A 27,088-nucleotide genomic window follows, 5' to 3' on the forward strand; every position below is an offset into this window, starting at 1 on the left:
GATAGGGTAGGGGTAAAAATTATTATTCCCACTCCAGAGAGTGCAACAGTAGGGAAAGCGTTGGATAGTGTGGGGGTAAAAATTACTATTCCCACTCCAGTGAGTGTAACAGTAGGGAAAGCAATGATTTAATATTTAAATAAGAATCAATTAATGATCAATACCTATAAAAAATGTATCCAAATTAATTGCCAATTACAAAATAGTAAATAATTAATTCGTTATAAATACCAATAAATATTATTTATTAAAAATAAATTAACTATTAATAATTAATTAACACCCAATTAATTCTAAATACCAAAAATATAAGAAGTAATAAAAAATACCAATTAATAATTCATTAACAATAGATTAATTATCGATACACAAAAATAATTTCAATAATTACTTATTACAATTAAATTACTTCCCTCCCTATTCCCCAATAAACCCACAACCCGCTCCGAATAATAAAATAATACAATTAACATAATTAACAATTACTCAATTAATACAAATTAATTACCCATTAATAATTAATTAACAATAAATTAATGATCAATACCAATAAATCAAAATAAATATTTTCTTAATTACAATTAAATTCCTTTCCACCTTATTCCCCTATAAACCCACAACCTGCTACAGAACTAAAACGCAAAATTAAATAAACAATAATTAATAATGCCTGAAAATTAATATTTAATTTACTATAATTAAATTACTTCCCACTCTATTCCCCTATAAACCCACAACTGATACAGAGTTAAAGTACGCAAACATTAAATAACATAAAATTCATTACTTTAAAAAAATTAAATATACATTACAAAAAATAATATACACTCTTAACACGTATACTAAGATAAAAACACTTTAAAAAAATCGATAGTATTAAACATTCTATATGTTTTAATGCCTATATTATGTACTTCGATATTTTGACAGTCGATATTACTTACCTGCATGTCGATATTATTAACCACTATATTATGTCCATTCGATACTATGTCCATTCTATATTTTGAATTCGATTTTCTGCCCATTCTATATATTTTTTTCGACATTGTGTCTAGTTACCGCTTTAAGACAGGAGAGATGTCAGAAAGAGCCTTTACATGTAGTTGTAGTCTTGCTACAGCATTCTTAATTCTCAGCAGCCTTCTTACGATTTAGAATGGGGAGGAATGGTAAACACCATTAGCATAATACTTGTTTTATGGGATGAGTGATATAGTTGCTTGAACCTTTTGAGGACATACCTGTTGTGGGAAGATACCAGTAAGTATTTTCATGGTGTAGAGAGGATTTAGATAGTTTACCAAATGGGACTCCTTTAAGATTGGCAAGTCCATGATAACTCCAAGGTGTTGTACCTCTTTAGATGTGTTTGATTGTGATCCCAGTTCGTCTGGCGATGAGTATGGCTGGAGATACAGGGGCATATTATCAAGGGAGTTTATCTCCGCTTTTTTGGTTTTAAAAGCCAAGAAAGCGGAGATAAAATTATCTCCCTATTACCTAGCTGTCGCTAACACCAGTTAGTGACAGCTAGTAGGAGATAGCGACCATCTTGGGCCCCACTTTGCATGTCAGAGAAATTTATCACTAATGACATGCAAAGTGGGCGTGCCAAGATGTTAGCGACTGGAAACAGTCGCTAACATCGCTATCTCCTATTATCAACTTAGGTCGGCGATACATTTTTGTCTCTAACCAAGCAATAGCGATAATTATCGCTATTGCTTGGTAATATGCCCCACAGTTTTCAATCACTGCATGTGAACATCTTTTTTGAAGTATGTAGCTTGAGGTAGTTCCAAATGATCCACTGGTCTATTGCTTTGAGGCAAATCAAACCTCATAGTTTTTTCTATGTTCCCAGCGTTATCCAAATACAATATTATCTGTATGCATTCAGCACAACTGTAGTTTATACGTCCAAAGACACTGTTTAGCTCTGGAAACAGTTTTTTGGGTATGTTGAAGGGGTGAGGTGGAGTAGCACCTTACCCCTTTGAGTTGTTGGTTACTGATCAGCAGTTTGTAACCGCAATTACGATCGAAAACCAATGTTACATGCTGTACCGAATCACAATGAAGAGTCCCTTCCTGATTGCAACTCGGTTTGTGTTGCTAAACTCATTTTGTGAGTTGAAAAATGGGTTTAATACATATTTTAAACCAATATTGCACTAAAGAATTCTGTGATCTTGCAAATCTCAGGATTTCAATCGCAGAGTGGATTCATCAGCCCTGCATAACAACCAATCTCACAGTAATAACAGTATGAGATTTGGTTACACAGTCACCCTCATTGAATGTGTTTAGAAACATTTAGGCTCACACTATAGACACTAGAAGCATGCCCTAGCGCCTAGGCCATAAAGTTAGGCAGAGCTATGGGTGTGGTTCCTTATGTTGCTCCTTTATTAGTTGCTGGCCTTACTTTCAAGGTTGAAACCAACTTCCTCCCACCATGCTAGGGAGACGCTTCCCTTTCTAGGTTTGGTAGGTAGAGGAGGTGAAGACATGGCTGCATCACATCCATGTTAGGTAGTGCAAAATAAGAGGGGTAGTGACCATTGCCCTTTTTCCTGCATGATCCAGACCGAATTGACTCAAGTTCAACTCCACTTAGGGCTTGGTGGCTACCGTGTCACTGTCTGCTATTTCATTTCCCTCCTTCAGTCGCGGATACTTCCTCACCATGGCATTGAATCTTGAAGGAATGCCAGTACAGTGGTGCCAAAGCCTCCAGATGTATTGCATATTTGGGTAGTCCCTTTGTAGAGCTGTCTCCGGCCTCTCCGGTCCTTTCGCCTGTGTGGCTGTAGGAATGTGGACACACATATTACCTGCATTTTTCCTGGAATAAAGGGGGGAGAATTTGGCAGCATGGGATGATTGCTAAAGTCATCAAAATCTTTTATGGGTGTTTCAAAGGCTATTTTGTTCCATTTCCTCCAGACAGTTTGCAACTTGCCTGTTCTGGTATGTGCCTTTGTTTGGGAGGCATATGGCTATGCTTGCCTAGCACACTACTATATGATTACAAATGGGTTAGCCCAGTTTGTTTGTACTAACACGGAGAACATCAGATAGTACTGTAGCATCAGCCATACATTGCAACTTGTGAATTATGTGCTCAAATCCCAGGGAGTGGCTCAGCCTTTCACCCTTTTCCCAGCGGATTACTAATTGACTATGCATAAAAAAGTGAAGCTTCAGGCCCCCACATCCGATCCCCAGCTGGGCCATTTACTAAAGGTCAGTTGCCAAAAAAAAGGGGCATATTTGAGGATGGTGCTGTGGATGAGTCAGACTCTGCTTCTCAGTTAATGTACATGATTGTGAAGTGAATTCCCACCTCTACAAATCAAGCATGTCTTCAACATTTGTACCTTTTTGAGCACGTCCGAAACCCATCTGACCACTGGTCGCTTATAGGCCTCAATAGCAAAAACCCATATTTTCCCCAATCTTAGATGACTCTGCCTTTACCAGTGCTTAATTTATAAAGAAAGAGTATTGGAGCCCAAATCTCTGCTCATAAGCCTACGACATACGCAATTAAATGATGGCCCACCCAAACACCAAGGGCCATATGTATCATCAAACTGATTTGCGATTCTCAAATAGCGATTTTTAAGAATTCTCTATTTGAGAATCGCAAATAGGTGTGTATATACAAAATCGCATTTTTTTTTGATTTCTTAAAATTCCTTAATTGCAATTAGCAAATTGCGAATCGCAGTTAAGGAATACTTTCCCATTCCTTTCTATGGGCCAGGTGGCCCATAGGAATGAATGGGAAGTTATTCTCAATTTGCGATTCGCAATTTGCTAATCGCAAATTGAGAATAATTTCAAGGGTGCAGGGGTGTCCAAAGGACACCCTGTTGCACCCCTGAAATATGCATGGGTGCACATGTGGCGCACATACATGCCCAAAGGGCATGTATGTGCGTCACATGGCACTTTGAAAAATGCAAAAATGTGCATTTTTCAATGAATTCGCAACTTACCACCCACTAGAAGTTGGTGGTAATTTGCGATTCCTTAAGGACATTTTGCTATTTTTTTTTGCTTCATACATTGCATTTACATTTGGCCCCAAGTCTTCCTAGTCGTGAAACTGCCTGATGACTCTTTAATCCACTACCAGGCACTCCCTGCCCCTTTATCTCACTCTTGCAGGTTCCTGCTCTCTCCTTTTGTGACTTTTTTGTCTTTCTCTTCCTCCATCTTTCTGCGTTGTGTGTTTTTACCTCTGTTGCTCACAGAAAATGTCTGATGTAGAAAAATAAGTGCCGGTCCCCGAAAAATAAGTGCCGGTGCCACCCACCAGCAACCACCTGTTCAAATTAAGCATTGACCTTTACCTTTCAATGAGCTGTAAATATGAGGACATTCCCTAGGCCACATCTCTTGCTGCTCTTCAGCCACCAGTTACCAGGAAATACATATATCGTCAGGGGAGACTTTCATATAGTCTCAGTTTTCCTGTCATACTATTGTCCTTGGCATAAAGGCATCTGTGACTGAGGCTGTAAGTCAGGCGGCAATGCAAATGACAAGACAAAAAAGCAGTGTCACTGTAAAGCAGAGCAATGACGCATATAAAAAAACGTAAGAAGCCTGAGACCTCAAAGAAGTTGAGAACGAAGAGGTTAATATGGAAGTGAAGGGTTCAGATGCCATGTTACTAGGCAAGGCAAGTGAAGACCACGGGCATTGACATCATTTAGGAGTCGCAGCGACCCCTGACTTGCCCCTTGCGACTCTTGGCACTACCTTTGTGACCCCTGGCCTCAGAGGTCGCAAAATGAGTGCCTGGAACACAGGGGCAGCTCGTCCTAATGGACGTCGGTTGGGGCCCCACTTTCCTGGTTTTCTGTAAAGTTATTGTATTACCCAAATAGTGAATAATATTATTCACTATATGTGTAATAAGAAATGGAGTACAATTAGCTGGAATATGACCCGATCTGGCAGCTAAAGTAAGTAAAAAATGTTTTTAACAGTAAGTCATATGCAGGCTTGGGAGTGAGAGTGTGTGAATGTGTGGTGTGTGTAAGCATGTGTTTGTGATTCAAAGTAAAGTTCAAATGGCGTGTGCTGTCACTCTTGCTACCAGTGGCAGCTGGTGACATTTGAAAGTAGTGGGCCGTAAAAGATCATGGGCCTCATTTATGAAAAGTGACGCATTGCTGCGTGAAAACAGAGATGCGTCACTTTTCACTGCGCACTCCTTTACGACATTCCTGATGCGTCATATTTAATGTATGACGCATCATGTCGCAAGGAGTTACAGATACGTCAGTATTTCTGACGTATCTGTAAGCGCAAAAGTGACGCATTGCTGGAGTGTGTCACAAAAGTGACGCAACTCCAGCAATGCGTCTTTTCACATGGGGAAAGCCCCATGTGAAAGGGCTTGCGTCAGTCTTACGCCTGCTGTGAGGCAAGCGCAAGATTTTGACGCAACAGCGTCCTAAAAGTGACGCAGTGAAATCTCATAGATTTCACTGCGTCACTATTACGATGCTTTTTGCGGGGGAACGCCCCCTCTGCATACATTATACCTGACGCAGGTATAATGTGGCGCAGGGGTTTAAAAAGTGACGCATCTACCTAGATGCGTCACTTTTTAAATATGGCGCAACGAGGCGCATTTTTTACACCGCTGGTGCGTCACAAAAAGTGACGCACCGGCGGCGCAAAACTGACGCAAGGCCTTCATAAATAAGGCCCCAGGATGAGGGTAACCAATTTTGTACTGTGTCCACGGTTTAAACTGGCCACTCTATTGTCCTCCGTACTGGTTGGAAATGCCTACAGTCAATAGCATATCAAGCAACAGAAGAGTGTCAGTTGTTCTATGCGTGTAAGCACAAACACATGAGAAGGGTTGAAAAAAATAAATCACATTGGATTTTACAGGAAGCCCTCACTCACCACCCTGGTTGGTGACATGCTTCATCATCGGGCCCACCAGTAGAAGCCGAATGCCTCCCTGGTGTGCTACCACGCCAGAATACAGCAAAGCTGGTTTTTGTGACAATAGTGTGAAAAAGTGAGTTAAAAATGTCAAGGTTGTATGCCACACAAAAAACTTGATCCAGTGGTCAACCCGACATATTAAAAGTATGTGTAGGGAAATTACCAAATAAATTGTTTGGATTTTTCCACTTAAAGTGGGGTTGACATGTTTCTGCCCGTTATGTGTGATTTACTGGGCATTCTTCAGGACGATGGGGAGTGTTCCTCGGCGGTATCGACGCGCTAAGGCCCACCCTAACTTGAGGACGCGAAAGTTAAAATTGTGTAAAAACTATTAAGTGCAAACAAAAAGAACAAACCAACAAGTTGTGGGATTTACCTCAAAATCAGAGGAACCTGTATGGATGTCCTGAGGTCCGGTCGAGAGGCAAAACCCAGGTACCGAGCGGGTGCCAGACGTTGCGGGCGGTGTGCAATTTTTGCCTCCACCCCCCTCCCGAGACCTATGGGGCGTGGATCTTTTAGCTGACAAACTATACAGGTTCCTCTGTAGGACTGAGGTCGACTAGGTCTCTACTGAATATGGTATGCCAGCTAGCTCAGAGGTCACTAGAAACTTTCTCGAATGAACAGGGAGGAGTTAACTTCCCTGATTAGACAAGAAGGGATTAGCTTCTGACAACCCCATAAACATGACAACTTTGCTCTCTCCAGAATAAGGAGTATATCTCTAGAGTTGTGTGAAAACAATAGATAGCTATTTCACTCAGTCAATCGTGCATACTTAGTTTCACCAGAGTGCAGAGAAATAGAGAGAGAGGGGCGTTTTCAATAAAAGGTGTGATTTATTGAGCAGTCTTCTTTCTCATGCAAGAGAAGTGAATTGCCACAATTGCAATACTTATCATAAAGTAACGTGCGTACAGTAAAAGGAGTATTATAAAATAATACTGTAAAAGCATTGATATGTTTTCTGAGACATATGATACTTAAAATGGATAAAATATATACAATTACATACAATGATAAAAGTTGACTAAACGTCCTCAACTGGTGCTTCTAAGATACGCCTCCCCCAGTGTACCTAACATAAGCCTAGTATGTGGGAAGGAGTAAGGGAGTCGCAGTTTAAGTTAAGTTAGTTTTGCAAAGAATCTGAATCAAGAATTCTCTAAGGGTCTAATCAGCTCCGTACCTTGGTTTTAGAATGAAGGAGGTCTTGTATCTCGTTCTCAGAACTCGATCTCCCAGTAAACCGCAAGGGTGACTGGAAAGACTGGAGCTGGATTTTCTCAGCAGGAGAAAAGACAGCGTCTTTCTCAGTGCGTCAAATGGGAGGGACTGCTTCCTTCGGCACTCGCTTCAGCTGGGCTTCGGGTAAGTAGATAGCTGCTCTGCTCCAAACCACAGTGTGTTGCTTAAGGCAAATGCTGGTATATTTATACCTGGAAGGTGCCGTGTTTGACGTAAGGTTGGACATAAGACGTCAATAGGAACTGTCACTAAGAACTGGCAGTTCTTTCAGGACTCGCAGGAGTTCTAGAACACATCAAAACAAAAGCAGGGGGAATTTCCAGGTTGCTGGAGGTTTGGTTTGTTTAAAGAACGTGTTGTACTTTCTAGGAGTCTAAGGAAGTAGCCTTGCCGTATCTGGAGTGCATTGGCTATTACTAAATATGGATATGATTCTTATGCCTTTATAAGGATATGATTTGTTATAACCACATAAGGGCATAAATCGGGGATATTTAATTAGGGTCCTAGATACGTTTACAACACCCACTCCACATATAATGTCCATTATTACTAAATACTAAGCAATATATAAACATATAAGTATGCATGTGTTTTCCAGCCCACCCCAAAATACATCAAATGCATTTAAAATGGTATAGATACACGAAAATGAGTATTATACTGTACGCTTTCAAGCAGTGGTATCATTCAGATAAAATTTTGTTCATTTAGAATGTTGACTGAATGAATCACGAAAATCTACATTTATGAAACTTAATACAGAAAAAAGGTTGAGACCATTTCATCACATATTTATACAAGATTGTAAATGTGCTAGAGGCTGATTCAAAATATTGTCTCTAGAGTCTCTAAAAATAAAAGTTCTGTTCTCTAAGAATAGTTCTACTTTAAGCAGAGTACCATGTGCCAAAAAAAAGTAAATATTTTGGAAATTTGGAAAAAATAATTTAGCTTTCATCGGAAAAAATAGTTCCAAATGTTTTCAGTAGTGTTGTTTATAAAAACTGTAGGCCGAATTCAGAGTTCAGGGAACGCTGTGTGCTCACTATTTCAAATGTTATTCTCGTTGTTATGAGAGAACATTACCTCAGCTAGGCCAGTAAAGAATTCGTCTACAACAGTAGGTGAAAGTTGGGCCAATGCTGAAAAATCAGAAATAGTGCATATTGGCGATGCATTGCCATTGTCGGTGTCTAGATCAGCAATGTTCACAGAAGGTTGTATCTGTGTGGTGCCGCTTTCATCTCCTACTTCACCGCCACCTAATCGTAATGGTGAAGCCTCAACGAAGGCGGTCATCAGAATAGGTAGCCGCTGGGGACAACACGTTGCATGAGTCGTTACCGGACAAAGCAAAGCATCGATATCCATTGGTACTGCTGATGGTAGTGTAAGACAGACGTCCAACACGCATTCTTCTCCGCATAGCAGACATTGAAACACAGGTAAGATGCAATTTTGCCAAATTGGTCTGAATGAAAGAAACCAGGTAATATACAGATCTCTTAGCCGGGCCAATCCGAGGACCTTAGTGATACGATCTCGGTATCGTTTCTTCCATCGTAGCCTGGGTTTTGTCTGTGACTTGGCTTGCCATATCGGAGCAGAAGGAACAAAAATAAAATTCCTGCTACGAGTCCCAAAATAAGAGGCAGTCCACCGAAAAGAGAGTGCATAAAATTCGGGAAGATGCCCAGAACTGTTTCAAAGGGTGCTAACAGTCCCGAAAAAATTGTCTTAAATACATGTGCGATGCCACTGGTATCTGACATGTTTAAGAATTGGCTTAACATTTCTACGTAATGCACGGGGCAATTTGTCCCTAATAGGGTATGTATCTCTGCCGCTGTCCTTGCAACTTGCAGTTCATACTTCTCTTTGGACGAGGTTAAAGGCACAGTTGTTTGTAAAAGAATAGACTTCATTCTGCTTAAAGTATCAATTTGAATAGAAGAGATATTCACAGAAGGCCATATTGCTGCCTCCATGTCTGGATTGCTGTTTGGATACAATACTTGCATACAACAAATGACCCTGGAAGTAAGGCTCACGAGATAGGCTTTTCCTGGCATCATGCCACAACAGCTGTGGTCACTTAATATAACGTAGCTACCGTTGGAAAGTTGTCTGAAAAAGGGCCCTATCTGTGTAGCAGGGGTGCCGTGCAGATGACATGAAAGGTTGTGTTGATTAGACTCCATGGCACGTAGCCTGAACGGAGGTTTTGTAACGTCCAGCCTAGCTGTACAATAGAACGCAATTGGGATTGATCATGTTGTAACATTAGCATATCCTGTTCTATTATATCAATAGCAGATGATACAATGCTGTCCAGTGAATAAATTCTGGAGGACAGAGTTGTTAACCCATTGTCCACTACAGAAAGTGATTTTTCCAAATGAATACGATCAATTTCTCGTATTTGTTCTGCAGTTTCAATTTGTTTTACTTTCCAAGCTTCATTGTAAGCTGCGTATATACCGGCGTATATGAAACGTTTTTTATGCTGTTTGCGAGGTCCCATTAAGAAATCTCGCAAGTCAGCACCTTCTTTAAGTAAAGTTAAGTGTTGCTTAATTTCGGGAAGTGTGGATCTCTGTAGCCAATCGAGGCATATTTTTCCTACACTGTATGTTGTAACTATCCCTGGATGTTGTCTCTGGGAATATCTTGGGTCTGGCCTGTTCTGTTTGAACCCCTGTATTTTGTTCAGGAATCTATCTTGACAGTTATTTGTGTCTGTGGGCCAGATCAACCATTTGTTCCAATCAGGAATTGTTCTGTTTTGTTTCAAAATATATGACACGTCTAACCCCTCATATGTAGTGGTGTTTCTATCAGACATAGGCTTTGATATAGACGGGTTGTTTAAATCTTTTATCTTGGCTAAACCAAGACATGTTGTTTGTTGAATGGTGTCATTCAGGAACATTATATGTTCTGGGATCATGCAGGCTTTAAACAATGATTCTAGACCTTGTACCTGCCCTCTTTTGTACCCCAGATGGTTTTTGTCTCAATGTTGTTTTTCCAAAATTCAAAACCAAATGTAGACATTTTTTCATAAACTTTTTCAGAATAAATCAGTTTAGTATTTGTCAACATGTTTTTCACTCCTGTCTTATTTAACATTTTGAAATAAAACGTTTCTTGGTGAGTGTAATTAAAGTATGGAAATTTCTCATAAAATGTTTTCAAACTGCCTTTTGGCGGAGTTGGACAATGTTCCCACTGATTGTAACTGAAAACATTTTTAGGGTTTGCAGATTTATGAGTGATTGAAACAATACATTTCCTCATAATTCGATGAACCCTGTAAATAATCATGTTCTGTAAATTCTGCTGACATTTCTAAATCTGACATCATATTATTAATATTTTCAAAGTCCCAATCATCAGAGAACGTACTAAGTGATACAAAGTCACTTAAGGAGACCTTAAATTGGTGTGGATATTTCAAGAGTTCAACCGGGCCATAGATTTCATAGTCGGTTTTGTCCCATGCTATACCACCAAGTATAGGGATGATTGTGATGTTCACTGATGATAGTTTTCATTTTTCGATGTGAGAAGATCTGTGTGGTTTCAGGACCAAGTTGATGTTCTGACTTGCTGTGTCCATTTTACTATATTTTCCATCAATAAATCTACCCAAACTTAAAACCAAGATGAGCCACAGAATGAGGAAAAGTACACCTAACACAATCCATAATTTAATCCATGGTGAAGTTAGATATGTTTCTCTGAGTTGATGAAAGAGCTCTGTGATTTTCTTTTTGAAAGTTTTTGTTGCTGGCTTGTCTCCATGTTCACTTGGATCATCGGAAAAGTCATCAAAGTTGATAAAGTAGCCAGATGCAGTTCTGTCAATTGGTGGAATTGCTTCCAGATTTCCATTGATTTTGGATTTTCTTTTGTTACATTTGTATAGTCCGAGGCTACATCGTTGTAGACAGGTGTTTCTTGATGAACTGTTGCTATTTGGGTATCAATAGGCACAAGTTCTATGGCTTTGTTGCATAGTCCTTTATTATTCACTGAAGGTTTATCAAATGTGATTAGTCTCTCAGTTTGAACCTCTTGGATTGTAGCAAGATTTGGTCTTCTGCTATTTCTTGGGAGTCCACTGGGCCTACTACTTATTATTGGCCACATGGTTGTGGTTTCACCAGGTCGATTGATACAACTCTGTTCTCCTTTTTACCAGCAAGGGGCGGTAGTACTACTGATCTTGTTCCGCTGACAGCTAAGACAGGTACTGCTTTTCTGTAAGAAGGCCCAAATTCCTTCTTCACCGTGATCTTTTCTCTGACCAGATCCCCAATCTTTGGAATCCAGACAGGTCTTGCTGGGACAGGTGGTTTTTCTTCAGTGGTCGTCAGCTTTAGCTTTTCGTTACTTAGACCTTTTCTTGTTTCATTTAAGTCCTGTAAAACAGCCAAACGATCTTTGATATCAAAGGTTTTTTGTTTCACCACTGAAGTCTGACAATCCAAATCCTGGAAGATCATTCTAGTACCAAATAAAAGTTCGTAGGGACTGATACCTCCTAGAGAATTTCTTGGAATTTTATTATGACTACTTTGGACACTTATTAGATGCTTGACCCACCCGTCACCCGAACCTAATACCCTCGCTGTTATAGATTGCTTTATGTCATGTTTTTTTCTCTCCACTACCGCATTTCCCTCGGGATGGAATGGACTAGAGTACCGCAATGCAATGCCCATGCTGGCCATGGCCTCCTTGTAAGCCTGAGAGCTAAACGCAGGACCCTGGTCAGAATAGAGCATGCCAATTGCGTTATGTGCTGATAAAGACTCACAAATCTCTTATAACAGTTCTGGCGTCAGCCGAGCGCTGGGGCCACATTCAAATGAATCTCGTCTTAATAATTATGGGATCGCATTCTTCCGTCCGGATGTCTGCGTATAGATAGCCTGATGCTGTCTAATAGAGGTGTCTGGTCCGGTTCCCAACTGCGATCTCTGTTGCAGTCCTGACAATTCATTGCAAAGTTATAAATTTGCACGCTCATCCCCGGCCACCAGTATTTTGATTGTAATTCTATTAGAGATTTCAAGATCTCTTGGTGCCTCAGACCCAATCCCATGTGTGCTTCTTGTATCAAGAAGACTCTGCGGTTCGTGTTTGGAATTACTCTATCCCCCACTCCAGGGATTTGAGCAAACGGAACGGAGTTCGCATCAATTATGTATGTTTTGCCGAGTGGATAGTTTAGAAGAAACGCCGCATAATTGCCTTCCATTGAAGCTTTTACTGCAAGCAGCGTTTCGCCATCTATTTGTTTTTTCGTCCGCTTTTTTGTAGCTACGGAAGCCGAGGGATCAGCTGCCGCTGTGGCTCTGTCAGCCAATGAATTCCCTGCAATGTGAACGCCATCACGTTGAAGACTCTGCGTATGTATCACGTGAGTCTTTTGTAGTTCTTTCTGCAAAAGAACTACTTGTTCCCATAGTTTTTTATGCTTTATTGTGGCACCTGTCTCATCTTTGTAACCGTTTTTTATCCAGGTCTGCATGGAATTATTGTAAGACCGGACGCATTAATGCGAATCGCACACTATTAGTGTGGGGAATTCGCGATCGGCATTTTCAAGTGCCATCTTTAGAGATCTTATTTCTGCTCGCTGAGCTGTACAGTTTCTGAGTGATTCAGTTTTAGTGACCATCGGTCTGAATTTACCTAAGCGCCAGTGACCTTTAACAATCGCGCACGCAGCATTGTAAATTTGTTTTTCCACAACGTAGTGTTGTGTAAATCTGTCCTTGTAGATTACACAGGTGTACTGTTCGAGAGGCAGAATTTCGATTGACAGAGGGCATTCATGTTCGTATTCCAGATTTTCTAGTTTTTTCATTTTCGGATCAAAAGCGTGTTTCACGTGTTCTGTAGCAAGAGAATTTTCCCATTGTATCCATTTTGGATCTAGAGCTATAGCATTTGGAATGCCTGGTCTTGTTACTGCCTCAAGTGCTGATACTGCTGTTAAAACAGATATCCTTTTTCCTTGGGCTACGGCTCTTTCTTTTGCTACAGCAGTTTGAACCGCAGTTAGAATTTTTTCAGTAGAACTGAATTTCATTTCAGCTTGTGTGTACAAGTGTGATTTGTAAGCTATTGGTACCGTTTCTCCCTCATTAGAGGTCAGGTATGTGAATCCGCATCTTCCTGGGATGACTCGGATTACAAGGTTGCATTCGTTTGCGCGTGTTTGCAGTTTTGTTTTAGTTAACGCGCAACCTACTTGTTTGTATTTGGAGGGATCCTGTCGCCCATTGCCTGCTGAGGGAGAGAGTTGGGGGACTGTTGTTGCCACTGGCCACTCGTGCCTCGAGTCACCTGCGGACCGTGCGCTGCTTGCCTACAACACCCAGCAGGCAGCGCGGTCTCGCGTGAGGTGCCGGCCGGAAGCCACGCCCCCTGAACCTTTAAACTCGGCACCGGACCAGCGCGCAGCGGGATGCGCAACCTACTTGTGTGTATTTGGAGGAATCCTGTCGCCCATTGCCTGCTGAGGGAGAGAGTTGGGGGACTGTTGTTGCCACTGGCCACTCGTGCCTCGAGTCACCCACGGACCGTGCGCTGCTTGCCTACAACACCCAGCAGGCAGTGCGGTCTCGCGTGAGGTGCCAGCCGTAAGCCACGCCCCCTGGACCTTTAAACTCAGCACCGTACCAACGCACAGCGGGATGCGCACAGGAGAAGCCCGGGACAAGGGCGGGACCGTTTGTGGCCGTTAGTGGCCGGGCTGGGCCACCCCTCTTGGTCCTATGGTCCTGTGCCTCAGTTCCTGTTCAGGTTGCTTTATGATCTTGTTACCTGCTATTTTTATGACCGATAGTTGCTATTAGTTAAGGGCTGAAGCCGCATAGAAACATCCACTAGAAGTTTCGTACTCCGCAGGGCACCACATTTCTTTATATTTAGGGAGGTTTTGGCAAGTCCTAATACTACATCTAGCACCTAAATTTGTACTTTGTATCCAGTTTGCTTAAGAATGGGAAGACGTAACACCTCGAGATCTGTCCCTGCACCCAAGCAAAATGCAGCCGCTATTCCTCAGCTTCCTAGCTTGACGGCGATAGATCGTATGCTGCAAAAGACAATTGGTGTGGTGGCAAACGCAATAGAAAGTACAGAACGCCGTCTGTCACTGCCTGTGGGCTTTCTCCCTCCCTTGCCCCCCTCTAATACATCAATGTTTACCACTAACTCCCAAGACTCAATCTTGGCACCTTCTTTTGTCTTCCTCCCAGGTATTCGTCAGACCACACCGGCCCAAGTTCTACCTCCTGTGAATAGTAATGTCCCCCATGTGATATCACCTTCATCCCCACAAGATAGGTTGTCCCAGACTCCGACCACCCCCTTATCCCAGCCAGACGTCTCCATAAATAGCATGAACTGCGAAAGATCCCTAAGCTCGACCTCGATTTCTGAGAGAGACCAAAGCGCAAATAGCCCGCGTGTAACTACTAGAGGACAGCTGGCTAGGCTTAGGTCTGAACTTGCTTCTAGGGAAAACTTTTTTTCGCAAAAGACTAAGGGGAGTGCAGGAGACATTAGTAAAAGGAAACAGAAAGGGGCTGTAAAGCACAAAGCTCCACAAGAAAAGAATAATAGTAGCCATGCATCCGACCCTGTAATCACAATAGCTGAACCTGGAAGCCCAATAACTGGCGATCTCTTTCTCCAGAGACTGGAGGCCCTGTTGGAGAAATCCTCTGCCCAAACCAGCAGTGGAACCTCTAATACTAATATCGCTTCGCTTCCTGGTGAAGGTCTAAACTTAGAAAGCTAAACAAGTCCTACTAAAGATATCCCTCTTATTGCCCATATCAAACAGATTATGATGTCCCTTATACTGCCTGTACTTGAGAGGGTAAAGGCTCTCTCAAAAAGGCTCGATAGTTTTGAACAAGGGAGTCTTGACAACTTCTTCTCGCTAAAGGCGTTAATCAAGCTACATTCAAAAAATAGCCTTGCTTTAGACGAGCAGAAGTTGCAAGATTCGCTGCAGTCATGCACTATTGCTTCCTCAAACAAAAAGGACCTTCTGGGATTACGTGTGGCAATAATATCCCAATACTAACTACAAAAAAGGGGAGCAAATTAAGCAAACATCCGATAGCAAAAAGGGATAATGGGTGTAGAGGTAGGGAACCCCCGCAACACCAAGTAGACAAAAATGCACCTAGTAATGTACCAAATATAGAATCCACTGGAGGCAGTACTGCTATTCCAGCGCAGACTCTGAAAGACAAAAATATCTCTAGCAACGTTCAAGTGAGAGGTCAAATTTGGCCCACAGATCGGGCGAAACAGAAAGAGATCTGCCTGGGTCTCCCCTTATCGACTTGCCTCCTGCAAGTATACCCTACGTAGTTGTTTTAACAGGAGTTCCTCAGCTACCGCCTGGCAAAATAGAACTATATTCTGAACTCAAAAATAAAACTACATATGCGCTAAATAACAACAGGCCTTTGCCCAGGCAAATAGATGGAAAGGTTCTGTTTGCTAGACGAGTTGGCTGGGTGGGCAATAGAGTAAAGAATTTCCGGGATATGCGCGCCATAAAGTTCATTTGCAACCATCATAATGAGTCTGGTAACAGTGGAATAAGAGCATTTGGTTTGGGTTATTTCTACCCTCAACACGTGCCTCAGACCCAATGGCAGAATCATGGCTACCAATCTTGGGGAGGGTTTCCTAATGACTACTGTATTCATCCTGCTCTAAACTTTGGTAATAGGTGGGAATATTACGCCCCAGCCTTAGGGTACTGATATAGCGATCCCTCCCTTTTTAATCCAGTAGATAGCCCTATAAGTGACCCTCTGCCCCTAATGGTATACCCAATTGATCAGGGAGATGTCCCGGACTTGGGCCTATCCCCTCGTCTTGTAGAGCCAGTTAGAACTGAATCTAACTCCCACAGACTACAACTGGACTCCCAAACGAATCAAGCCTTAGATGCCACTGAATTCCTCAAGGTTATCAACTGGAATATAGCAGGCATACACAAGAAATTAGGCTCACCAGATTGGAATACCTTGGTGGAGGCGCATAAGATTTGCATCTTCCAGGAGACGTGGAGCTTGAAACCCATCCATAGAGTTGGTAATGTTACCTATTTTATACCAGCAGTATCCCCAATTACTGGGAAGGGTCTTCCTTCAGGGGGGCACCTTATCTGGGTAAGCATTTCCCTGGGTTGCTATATCGCACAAAAGCAGTGCAACTCCCCAGATATTCTTAGAATTTCGTTGAGGGGTCCCAATAGGGGGAGAACCCTTGAGCTATTTAACATTTACGCTAGGGGTACAAAAAATGGCTCTCCATCCCCAATAGTAACCATCCTTGAAAACGAGCTTAGAGACTGCAATGATGGTAAGCAACTTTTGGTTGCAGGAAATTTTAATTGTACATTTGAGCCTCTTGCTACTGAGGACTTTTTAGACCTAGGGGAGGATGATGCAAGGAGGGGCATACCCATATTAACTATTCAGCCAATAAAAAGATGGTCCAGAAGGGCGATTCAGCTAAATGCATTGACCATGGAATTTGGGTAAAGAGCCGCTAATGGTCGAACCATCTCGGACTCCATGGGTGCTGCTACATTTAATAGGGTGAACCACATGACAAGGATTGATTATATTCTCCTTGATTTTACGCTCTGGAAGTTTGTCCAGGATATGGTTGTTTACCCACTGTAGATAGTGACCACAACTCACTTTCGCTAACTCTTAAGAGCATGTGGCCCAGACCAACAAATGAAGTAACATCAAGTAAACTGGAGCCTGCCCCCAAAGTTTTTCCATCAAACTGTGGGAGACGCCTTAAGTGGTGTAAAGTAGCCCTGGATGAAATAAAACTAGAGGCCATAGACATAGCATTAACATCTTCGCAAAGGGAGCTGGACACTATCTCTTTAGCTGACCCTGCCCTAGGTAGGGCAACGCTCATTTTCCAAGATACCATCAAGTCTGTGGGGAAAGTATTTTTTAAGCAAGCACGCGGGGGCAAGACGATAGGGTCCCAGAAACCAAAGGGTGCGCACGATTGGTTTACTTCTACATGCAGGCACAAAAAGTCTGCCCTGATCAGGCCCATCAAAGGGAAGTCACAACCTTTGATACAGTGCGCTAGAAAAGAGTAAAGGCAGGCAATAATAAACGCAAAAAAGGAGTGGGAAGATCAGTACTGGCTAACATTAAAAGAGGCTAGTTCTAGCAAGGATGCTAGACACTTCTGGGATACAATAAGAGCTAGAAATAGACCAGATAGCGACCTCATTACATACAATATTACTAGCAAAGCATGGTTTGACCACTTTTCAAAACTGTATACCTGCCAGTATGGGACTTGCGTTTTAGACGCATCTAATTTCCATGTCTTGGAGGATGCCTCCAATGAGTTCCCTTTCACAATTAAGGAAGTGGAGTATGCCATTAGTACCACCGTGCCACAAAAAGCAGCCGGCCCAGATGGCATCCCTGGGGACTTGCTTCGAACGGATAAGCAGAAATGGGGGACGCTCATACACTCTTTGCTTATGGCCATCGACAGAGGCGCTGCCATCCCTGAGTCCTGGAAAGGGGCTGAGGTTATGCCCATTTTTAAAAAGGGGCTGAGGGACGATCCTTCCAATTATCGGCCTATAAGCTTGCTAGACTCAACTCAGAAGGTTGTTGGTAAGGTGTTGTTGGAGAGAATACTACAATGGATTGACGAAAATCAGATTCCCTCCGATTACCAAGCGGGCTTTAGGGCTGGTACGGGCACAATAGAGCAGGCCTTTAGATTAATGCTAATCTACTGGAAGGTGGTGGTTCGAGACAAAGGCAGTCTTTATCTCACGTTTATCGACCTAAAGACTGCCTTTGACCTTGTGCCTAGGGAGACTCTTTAGGGTGTACTCTCTGATATGGGGCTTCTACGTTACATCCTATCAACTTTGGTGAGGCTCCACGAAGGCAATTTTGCCCAAGTAAGATGGGGCACAGAAACAAGCAGAATCCCGGTAGAGAGAGGGGTTCACCAGGGATGTGTTCTCGCTTTCACACTTTTCTCACTATATGTGAACGGTGTGGTTAAGCATCTGCTAAAAGATCCTTCAGACGAACCATCTCTGGCGGGCGAACGAATTCCTACCCTCCTATTTGCGGATGATACGCTTCTAATATCTAAGACCCCAATGGGCCTCCAAAACCTCCTTAATAACTTCCAGGTTTTTTGCCTGCAGCGGGGTTTAGTAATCAATACTAATAAAACAAAATATTTGGTGATGAATCCCCCCAAAAAACTTAGTCGCCCACCTACACTGAATCTTGTGCCTCTGGAAAGGGTGATTGTGTTCGACTATTTAGGCATACGCATCTCGCATACTATGCAGTGGACCCCGCACCTCTGTAAAATGCTGTTAACTCACAAGAGGGTAGTTGGGGCACTGCTCAAGGAACAGCGTTCTTGTTCGATCAGGCCAATAGCCCCTGTCATTGACATTTATAAAGCTAAGGGAGTCAGCTCTGCTCTTTATGGGGCAGAGCTATGGGACACCACTGGTACAGATGAACTAACAAGGTCCGAAAATATATTCTATAGGGATCTTATGTCACTTCCCCAGAGTACCCCAATGACACCCTTATTTCTTGACTTAGGCTTTCGCCCTATTATCGATTTGGCAAAGCTCCAGCCGTTGCTCTTATGGGCCCGGTTGTGACGAGTACCTGAATTGGCCAAATATGCTAAAGGGCTCTTTGAGGTAATGTCATTGCCTGGATGGCATAAAGTAAAGTGGCTAAAAGACGTAAAAGCCTTGCTAGGTGACTTGGGCCTTAGTGAGGCATGGGTTAGTAGGTCCTCTCCCCCGAAGGCAACCCTAAAGAGCCTCTATTGGAATTGGGTTGCGTCTAGAACTAGCACTGATCATGCTCTGGGCAAGCTCACGGACGACTTTCTAAAGTTCAAGGATCTACCGATCCGGGAACCTTATTTGGATATCATCTGGAAACCATTTGATAGGGCCCTCTACTTCAGGTTTAGGGTCGGGGCTCTCCCAGGGCGTGCTTTAACATGTCGCTGGAAACCCCCGGCTCAGACCATAGTATTCTGCCCCTTCTGTCTAACCAGACCAAAATCAATAGCACACTTTATGTTTGAATGCCCGACGTATACGAACCCAAGGAACAGGTGGTTCAAACCTCTGTGTCGGTTGCTAAACACTCGGTCTCATATTGAGGCGCAGCGCATTTTAATGGCAGATTCACGGCCATTGTATGCCTGTGGTCTCTCTAAATTTTTATCATGGGCATTGCATGTTAGAAACAAAAGGCTTAAATGAAATGTTTAATCTGATTCTTAATTGATTGTTTAAAATGTTGCTTTTAACCTGAAAATATGGCTGTAAAAATTTTTGTGTAAATAGATTATTTCTTGTTTTTAATCCCTAATGTGTTTTTTAAAAAAACTGTGAAGCTTTTATGATATGTTTTTATCGAAATAAAGCCTTTTTGACATGACTTGTTTTAGTTTACATGTCTGTCTGTAATGATCTTAAAATTTCTGTGTGTTTTTGAGTCCAATTAATTGGTTTAAAATCAGGTCTTATTAGTTCGTAGAGAGGTTTAACCCTCTCTGCATAATTTAGAATGTATGTTCTTCCGAAATTCAGGAAACCTAGTATTGATTGTAAGTTTTTCAGCGTTTATGGAGCTTGGAGTACTGCACACTTCTCTAAGAAGTTGTCTGATAGGCTTTTGCCTTCACTTGATAATTCATATCCTAAAAATATGACAGTTAGATGGGCAATTCGTGATTTTTTAAAGTTAAATTTGTACCCTTCAGATACGTACTCAAGTATTATGGTGTTCACTCTTTTCAAGTGAGTCTCCAGGTCATCGTCTGTAAGATAGATGTCATTGACATAAGATAATGTCATCATCATATATTTGTAGTAACTCTGTTACCCTGGCTAAAAATAATCCTGGGCTGTTCTTGAATCCCTGTGGGAGACGACAAAATTGTTTTTGGGTCCCCATGTTGGAGAAAGCGGTCAAATATCTGCTTTCAGGTGCTATGTTTTGACAGAAGAAACCATTTGAAATATCTAATGTCGTTTTATATTTCTTGCACACGATGTTATTCATTAGTGCTGCACTGTGTGAGTTTTGTACTGCAAAAGTTTTACAGCAAGAGTTTAGATGTCTGTAGTACAAAACTAGACTATATGAATCGTCTGGCTTGGAGACAGGAAACAAAGGATTGTTCATTTGTGAGGTGCATGTTTCAATCACCCCCTGATATTCAAGTTGATCTAAAATTTCTCTTACTTGTTTTTTAGCTTCTTGATTAACAGCATACTGCCTCTGTGCAGTAGGTTGCTTTTTTACTGGATTTTATGGTGAGGAGAATCCTCATTCCATCCTACATTATTTTTATGTAATGCAGGGGCTTGGGCCACTGCCCATTTTCTTGCAAATGTGTATTTTTTATGAAATAGAATGTGATTTGAGAAGGTAGGCATAATCATTTCCTCACCATGTGGGCACTCCCTGACAACCTCTGGTGGCCAGTCCCTTTCTGCTAGAAGGATATCATAGCCTTTAGATAGATTCTCCCAAAAGAGACCTTTTATTTTCCTAGTTTTATCTCCCTCTATACGTAATGTTATTTCATATAGTTTATGGGACACGCTCACTCGGGTGTCTGCAGTTTCCACTTGAATGTATTCATTCGTATCCACTGTCTCCAGAAGATTCATCAAGATCTTGCGAGCTATGGTCACTTCTGCTGGGCTGTCTAGCATTGTCTGGGCCCACTCTCTGTTTTTCAGTTGTGTCCTTAGGATTCTCTGCATGTTTTATTTTAATACTGGCTACCTTCTTTCTGGGAAATTTTAATTTTTTACTTTGATGAGTAGGTTCCTTGTCTTTGGACTAGACGTGCTCTTCTTTATGTTCTGACCGTCCTCTTCTTTCCGATTTCTTTGAGGAAGTCTGAAAAGATTGAGAGGGACGTGTATCAATATCTTGATATCTGTCAGGTTTTATCAAATTTTCCCTATTTCTAAGGTTGTATCTTTTTTCAGAGGGCTCCCGTTGTGGAGACTTGCCCCCCCCCCTTCTGGAGATCTATGACTGAAATTGTTTTTCTCTGGGAGTGGTTTGTTTATTACCCTCCCACTTCTTGTTTTGAGAGTTGAGATTATTTTTAATGAAAGTTTTTTCAGGATTTTCAATTAGTGTATTTAGTCGGTAGGTTGTACCATCAAATGTTAATTGAACTAAATCTCTATATGCTTTTGTTAATTCTTTTATTTTAACTAAGAGTTCTTCGCTTGACATTTTTCCAATGTCTGGATATGGTGTATTGCTGGCTAGGACCGGCCATGTGGCTCCTGGTCTACCTAGTGGACCAAGCCTGGTAATGTGATTTTGATGTTTTAGGGCGCCATTAAACCAGAGCAGGTGCTTTTGGTATGTTAGTGGAATTTCAACTTCTTCGAAAGGAGAGTATTTCTCTGGAGCTTCCGCTATTTTGTAGTAGTGGAACTCATGAGTTGCAGCATGTGCTGTTAGAAAATTTATCCAGGAATAGAATACCTCTGTCTGCCGAAATTCATGTGCCTCTACCACAAATACGACTGTACCACCTCTTGATGTTACTCCATTCTCTATAAGTTTTATAGTTATGGTTTTTCTTATATTGACAGGGATGATTATTGTATCCGGGTCATTATTTTGGACAGTTGTGTCGTCCGCTAAGAGTTGAGCTGCTAGTCTAGCTCTCTCCCTTTGGTCCTCACTGTCTGACATTTTTACTGACAGAAAGTTTGCAGAGCAAGTTTTGAGGAAACAAAGATTAGGTGCACAATATTTTGGAACACTGTATCCTTCAACATTAACTAAACCAAAAACTAATACATAGGATTCTCTTCCTACTAAGTTTCGGCGGATATTAACCTTTCACCCACTCCAAACGTCTATTGGAGTTTTTACGGTAAAAAGGGGTCTGTGTGAAAAAGCACGACTGAGTTACTCTAGTAACTTGCGTTAGATTATCGCCTTACCAAACGTTGGACGCCATGTAGTGTAGTTCCTATATTCCCAATAGCCTCTGCGCATTGGAATACCATAAACAGCAGTTTAGGCGTAGAACTGACGTCGACTAGGTCTCTAATGAATATGTTAGACTTAATTAGGTATGCCAGCTAGCTCAGAGGTCACTAGAAACTTTCTCAAATGAACAGGGAGGAGTTAACTTCCCTGATTAGACAGGAAGGGATTGCTTCTGACAACTGCATAAACATGACAACTTTGCTCCCTCCAGAATAAGGAGTATATCTCCAGAGTCGTGTGAAAACAATAGATAGCTATTTCACTCAGTCATTCGTGCATACTTAGTTTCACCAGAGTGCAGAGAAATAGAGAGACGGACGTTTTCAATAAAAGGTGTTATTTATTGAGCAGTCTTCTTTCTCATGCAAGAGAAGGGAATTGCGACAATTGCAATACTTATCATAAAGTAAAGTGCGTACAGTAAAAGGAGTATTATAAAATAATACTGTAAAAGCATTGATATGGTTTCTGAGCCATATGATACTTAAAATGGATAAAATATATACAATTACATACAATGATCAGAGTTGACTAAACGTACTCAACTGGTGCTTCTAAGGTACGCCTACCCCAGTGTACCTAACCTAAGCCTAGTACGTGGGAAGGAGTAAGGGAGTCACAGTTTAAGTTAAGTTAGTTTTGCCAAGAATCTGAATCAAGAATTCTCTACGGGTCTAATCAGTTCCGTACCTTGGTTTTAGAAAGAAGGAGGTCTTGTATCTCATTCTCAGGACTCGATCTCCCAGTAACCCGCAAGGGTGACTGGAAACACTGGAACTGGATTTTCTCGGCAAGAGAAAAGACAGCGTCTTTCTCAGTGCGTCAAATGGGAGGGACGGCTTCCTTCGGCACTCGCATCAGCTGGGCTTCGGATAAGTAGATAGCCACTCTGCTCCAAACCACTGTGTGTTGCTTAAGGCAAATGCTGGTATATTTATACCTGGAAGGTGCCGTGTTTGACGTAAGGTTGGACATAAGAAGTCAATAAGAACTGTCACTAAGAACTGGCAGTTCTTTCAGGACTCGCAGGAGTTCTAGGACAAATCAGAACAAAAGCAGGGGGAATTCCCGGGTTGCTGGAGGTTTGGTTTGTTTAAAGAACGCGCTGTACTTTCTAGGAGTCTAAGGAAGTAGCCTTGCCGTATTTGGACTGCATTGGCTATTACTAAATATGGATATGATTCTTATGCCTTTATAAGGATATGATTTGTTATAACCACATATGGGCATAAATCGGGGATATTTAATTAGGGTCCTAGATACGTTTACAACAGTAGGTAGTCATAGTTAAAACCTAGTTTCCATAGGGAATCCGCACCATTCTATTTGGAATAACTTTGGTGCTGGTGGGTAAATCTTCACGAATTTCTCCAAGAAAATGGGATGCTCCACTCCGCTCTTTCCCTAAAAGTTTGGGGGTGATTCGTCAAGTGGGGGCTGAGAAAAAAGGAGGGTCCCAAAACGTGTTTTCCCCCATGCAATTTTCCATAGGGACCTTTAGCCAGGGCTACAGCCCGAACGGCAAACGGAATTACAACAAATTTGGGAGAGAGGTAGAGTTTGGTTCGCAGATTGTGCTTTTTGTTAAATAGTGTAAATCGGTTCAGTAGTTCCTGAGAAAATCAAAAGTAAAATCATAGTGATATCTAGAGATGAAGGAAAAGTACTCTGTACTGTACTGTGTGCCTTCCCGAGCACGAGCTGCATGCTGATTGGCTGTCAACACTCCAAACGAGGAAGTGTTGGTAGCCATCTTGTTCCTCGGTAGAACCGAGGCACAAGAAACCAGTAAACAAACGTGCAAAACATGCAAAGGGGGCAGGGTAGAAACACCCTGACCCCTAAGGCATGCTATGGGGGGACCCCCAAGGCCAATTTTTCTTTTTCTTTTAATCATGGGGTACGGAGTACGGTACTCTGTACTGTACTCTGTACTGTACTCTGTACCTTCCTGAGCGCATACTAGAGGTTCCTGGTGGGCTAGTTAGTTCCCCCTCTGCAAACGCGCCAGGGGGCTGCGATGCAGAGAGGTGTAAAAATGGGCGTGGCCTAATTACACCTCTCTGCAATGCAGCCCCCTGGGGCATGCTGGAGGTTCCTGGTAGGCTAGTTGGCCCCCAGGGACCCCCAGTATTCAAGGGGAATAAGTTCCCCCTCTGCAAACGCGCCAGGGGGCTGCATTGCAGAGAGGTGCAAAAAGGGGCGTGGCCTCATTACACCTCTCTGCAAGGCAGCGCCCTGGCGCATACTGGAGGTTCCTGGTGGGCTAGCTGGCCCCCAGGGAAATCCAGTATGCAAGGGGACTTAGTTCCCCCTTTGCAAACGTGCCAGGGGGCTGCGTTGCAGAGAGGTGTAATGAAGCCACGCCCCTCTTTACACCTCTCTGCAACGCAGCCCCTGGCGTATGCTGGAGGTTCCTGGTGGGCTAGTTGGCCCCCAGGGACCCCCAGTATGCAAGGGGAATTAATCCCCCAACTAAGAACACACTACAGGGGGCGTTTGCACAGTGGTGAAGGTAGGGGGCGGGGCTTGAGGTGATGTGAGTGTAAACATGCCCTGTGGTGTGTTTTAAGTTGGGAAATTAATTCCTCTTCAATCCAGAGGTCCCCTAGGGGGCAACTAGTCCAACAGGTATCTCCAGTAAGCGCCACGGAGCTTTGTTGCAGAGTGTTGTAAAAAGGGGGCGTGCCCTCTGAACACCTCTCAGCAACACAGCTTCCTGGTGCATACTGGAGGTACCTGGTGGGCTAGTTGGCTCACATGGGACCTCAGGATTGAAGAGGAATTAATTCCCCAATCTAAAACATGCCATAGGGCGTGTTTGCACACATGTTACCTCTTCCTTCACTATTGAACAAAATATTCCTGTAAAATCAGCCGAACTACGAATTCCGATTTACTCACCTGTTATCACAAGAAACGTCAGTGCTGCATCTTTGAGCGCACTACTGATCCTGAAAAGTAATTCTAATCATACTTACAGTAACTTGAATTTCCTTCCATAGGCTAACATTGACTGGTTTCACTTGGAAATTTTTTTGTGGAGTTTTGGATCTTTAAAAAATTCCTCTAAAATCAGCCGAACTACGAATTCCGATTTACTCATCTGTTATCAGGAGAGACCTCAGTGCTGCATCTTTCAGCCCACTACTTATCCTGAAAAGTAATTCTAATTGTAGTTACACTAACTTGAATTTCCTTCCACAGGCTAACATTGACTGGTTTCACTTGGAAATTTTTCTAAGTGTGGAGTTTTGGAACTTAAAAAAATTCTGACTGGTTTGACTTGGAAATTTTTCTAAGTGTGGAGTTTTGGAACTTAAAAAAATTCCTCAAAAATCAGTGGAACTACGCATTCCAACTTACTCACCTGTTATCAGGATATACCTCAGTGCTGCATCTTTCAGCTCACTACTATTCCTGAAAAGTAAATTTAACTGTACTTACCAGTAACTTGAATTTCCTTCCATAGGATATCATTGCCTGCTATATAAAATATATATAAATGAAAAAAATATTAAATAAAAAATAAATAGTACAATTTCAATATTTTGTAAAAACTTTTTTTTCAATTTATATTACAAAATGTGTAATGTAATTTAAATAAAAAAATATCTAAAAATAAATACTTTAAAACAATCCAGTAAATTAGTATAAACATATATAACAATTAATACATTTAAAAATTATCATTTACAAAACCTTTGAAATTCACTGAAAAAACCATAGGTTTCAGCCACATTATAGTTAGGAATTAGCATTTAAAAAACCTTTGAAGCTCACTGAAAAAAACATAGGTTTCAGCCATGTTATAGTTAGAAATTAGCATTTTAAAAACCTTGCAAATTCACTGAAAAAAACATAGGTTTCACACATGTTATAGTTAGCTGGACATTGCGCTCATACAAAACCATACCATTGAAATGCCCCTGTTATAGTTAGTTCAACTAACTATAACTCGTGCGCCCGCAATGCACTGCTGATGACATCACATATTATATCACTCATGACATGGTCAGTGACATCACTCATGACATCACTCATGACATCACTCATGACATCACTGATGACGTCATCCTTGTGAAAGAGTGGCAGACCTCCTCTCACCCTAATATAACCTTTGATACACGCTTTCAAAAATAGAACCTAAAATTTTCAAAAAAATGGATGTACCAATACCAGTTAGAACAACCTTTTCAGTAATTCCAAAATCTACATACACATCCACTCATTCACCAATAGTTCTATATAGTCACTCATACATGTACTCACTCATCATATGTACTCATACACCTATACATCCTGTTACACACCTACACTTATACATAGAGTTATTCACACATATACTCACACATGCAAATAAAATATCAAACATCCATTTACTTTACGATTCTCCCCTGAGGCGGAAAGCCGGGGGATTAGGCCGCCAGTGTGTTTTTAAAATATTTTGTTGTCAGTGATTGGAACTCTGGGCTCCAGTCCCATTTTTGTTTTGTTCTAATGTACGGCACCAGCTTGTGCTTTTAACATAGGGCATCAGCTCCTTCATGAACATTCAAGGAGACTCCCTACCTGCATTTGACAGCCTCTAACATCCCGGGCACACGCGCAGCCGATTAGGCGCTGACGCGGTAGTTGCCACGGGGATCCACCATCTTGGGGGGATGCGCAGGCTTGCGGACTAGTTGTCGGCAGCCTCC

This window comes from Lissotriton vulgaris, chromosome 4_1 (assembly GCF_964263255.1).
Source record: "Lissotriton vulgaris chromosome 4_1, aLisVul1.2, whole genome shotgun sequence".
NCBI lineage: Eukaryota > Metazoa > Chordata > Amphibia > Caudata > Salamandridae > Lissotriton > Lissotriton vulgaris.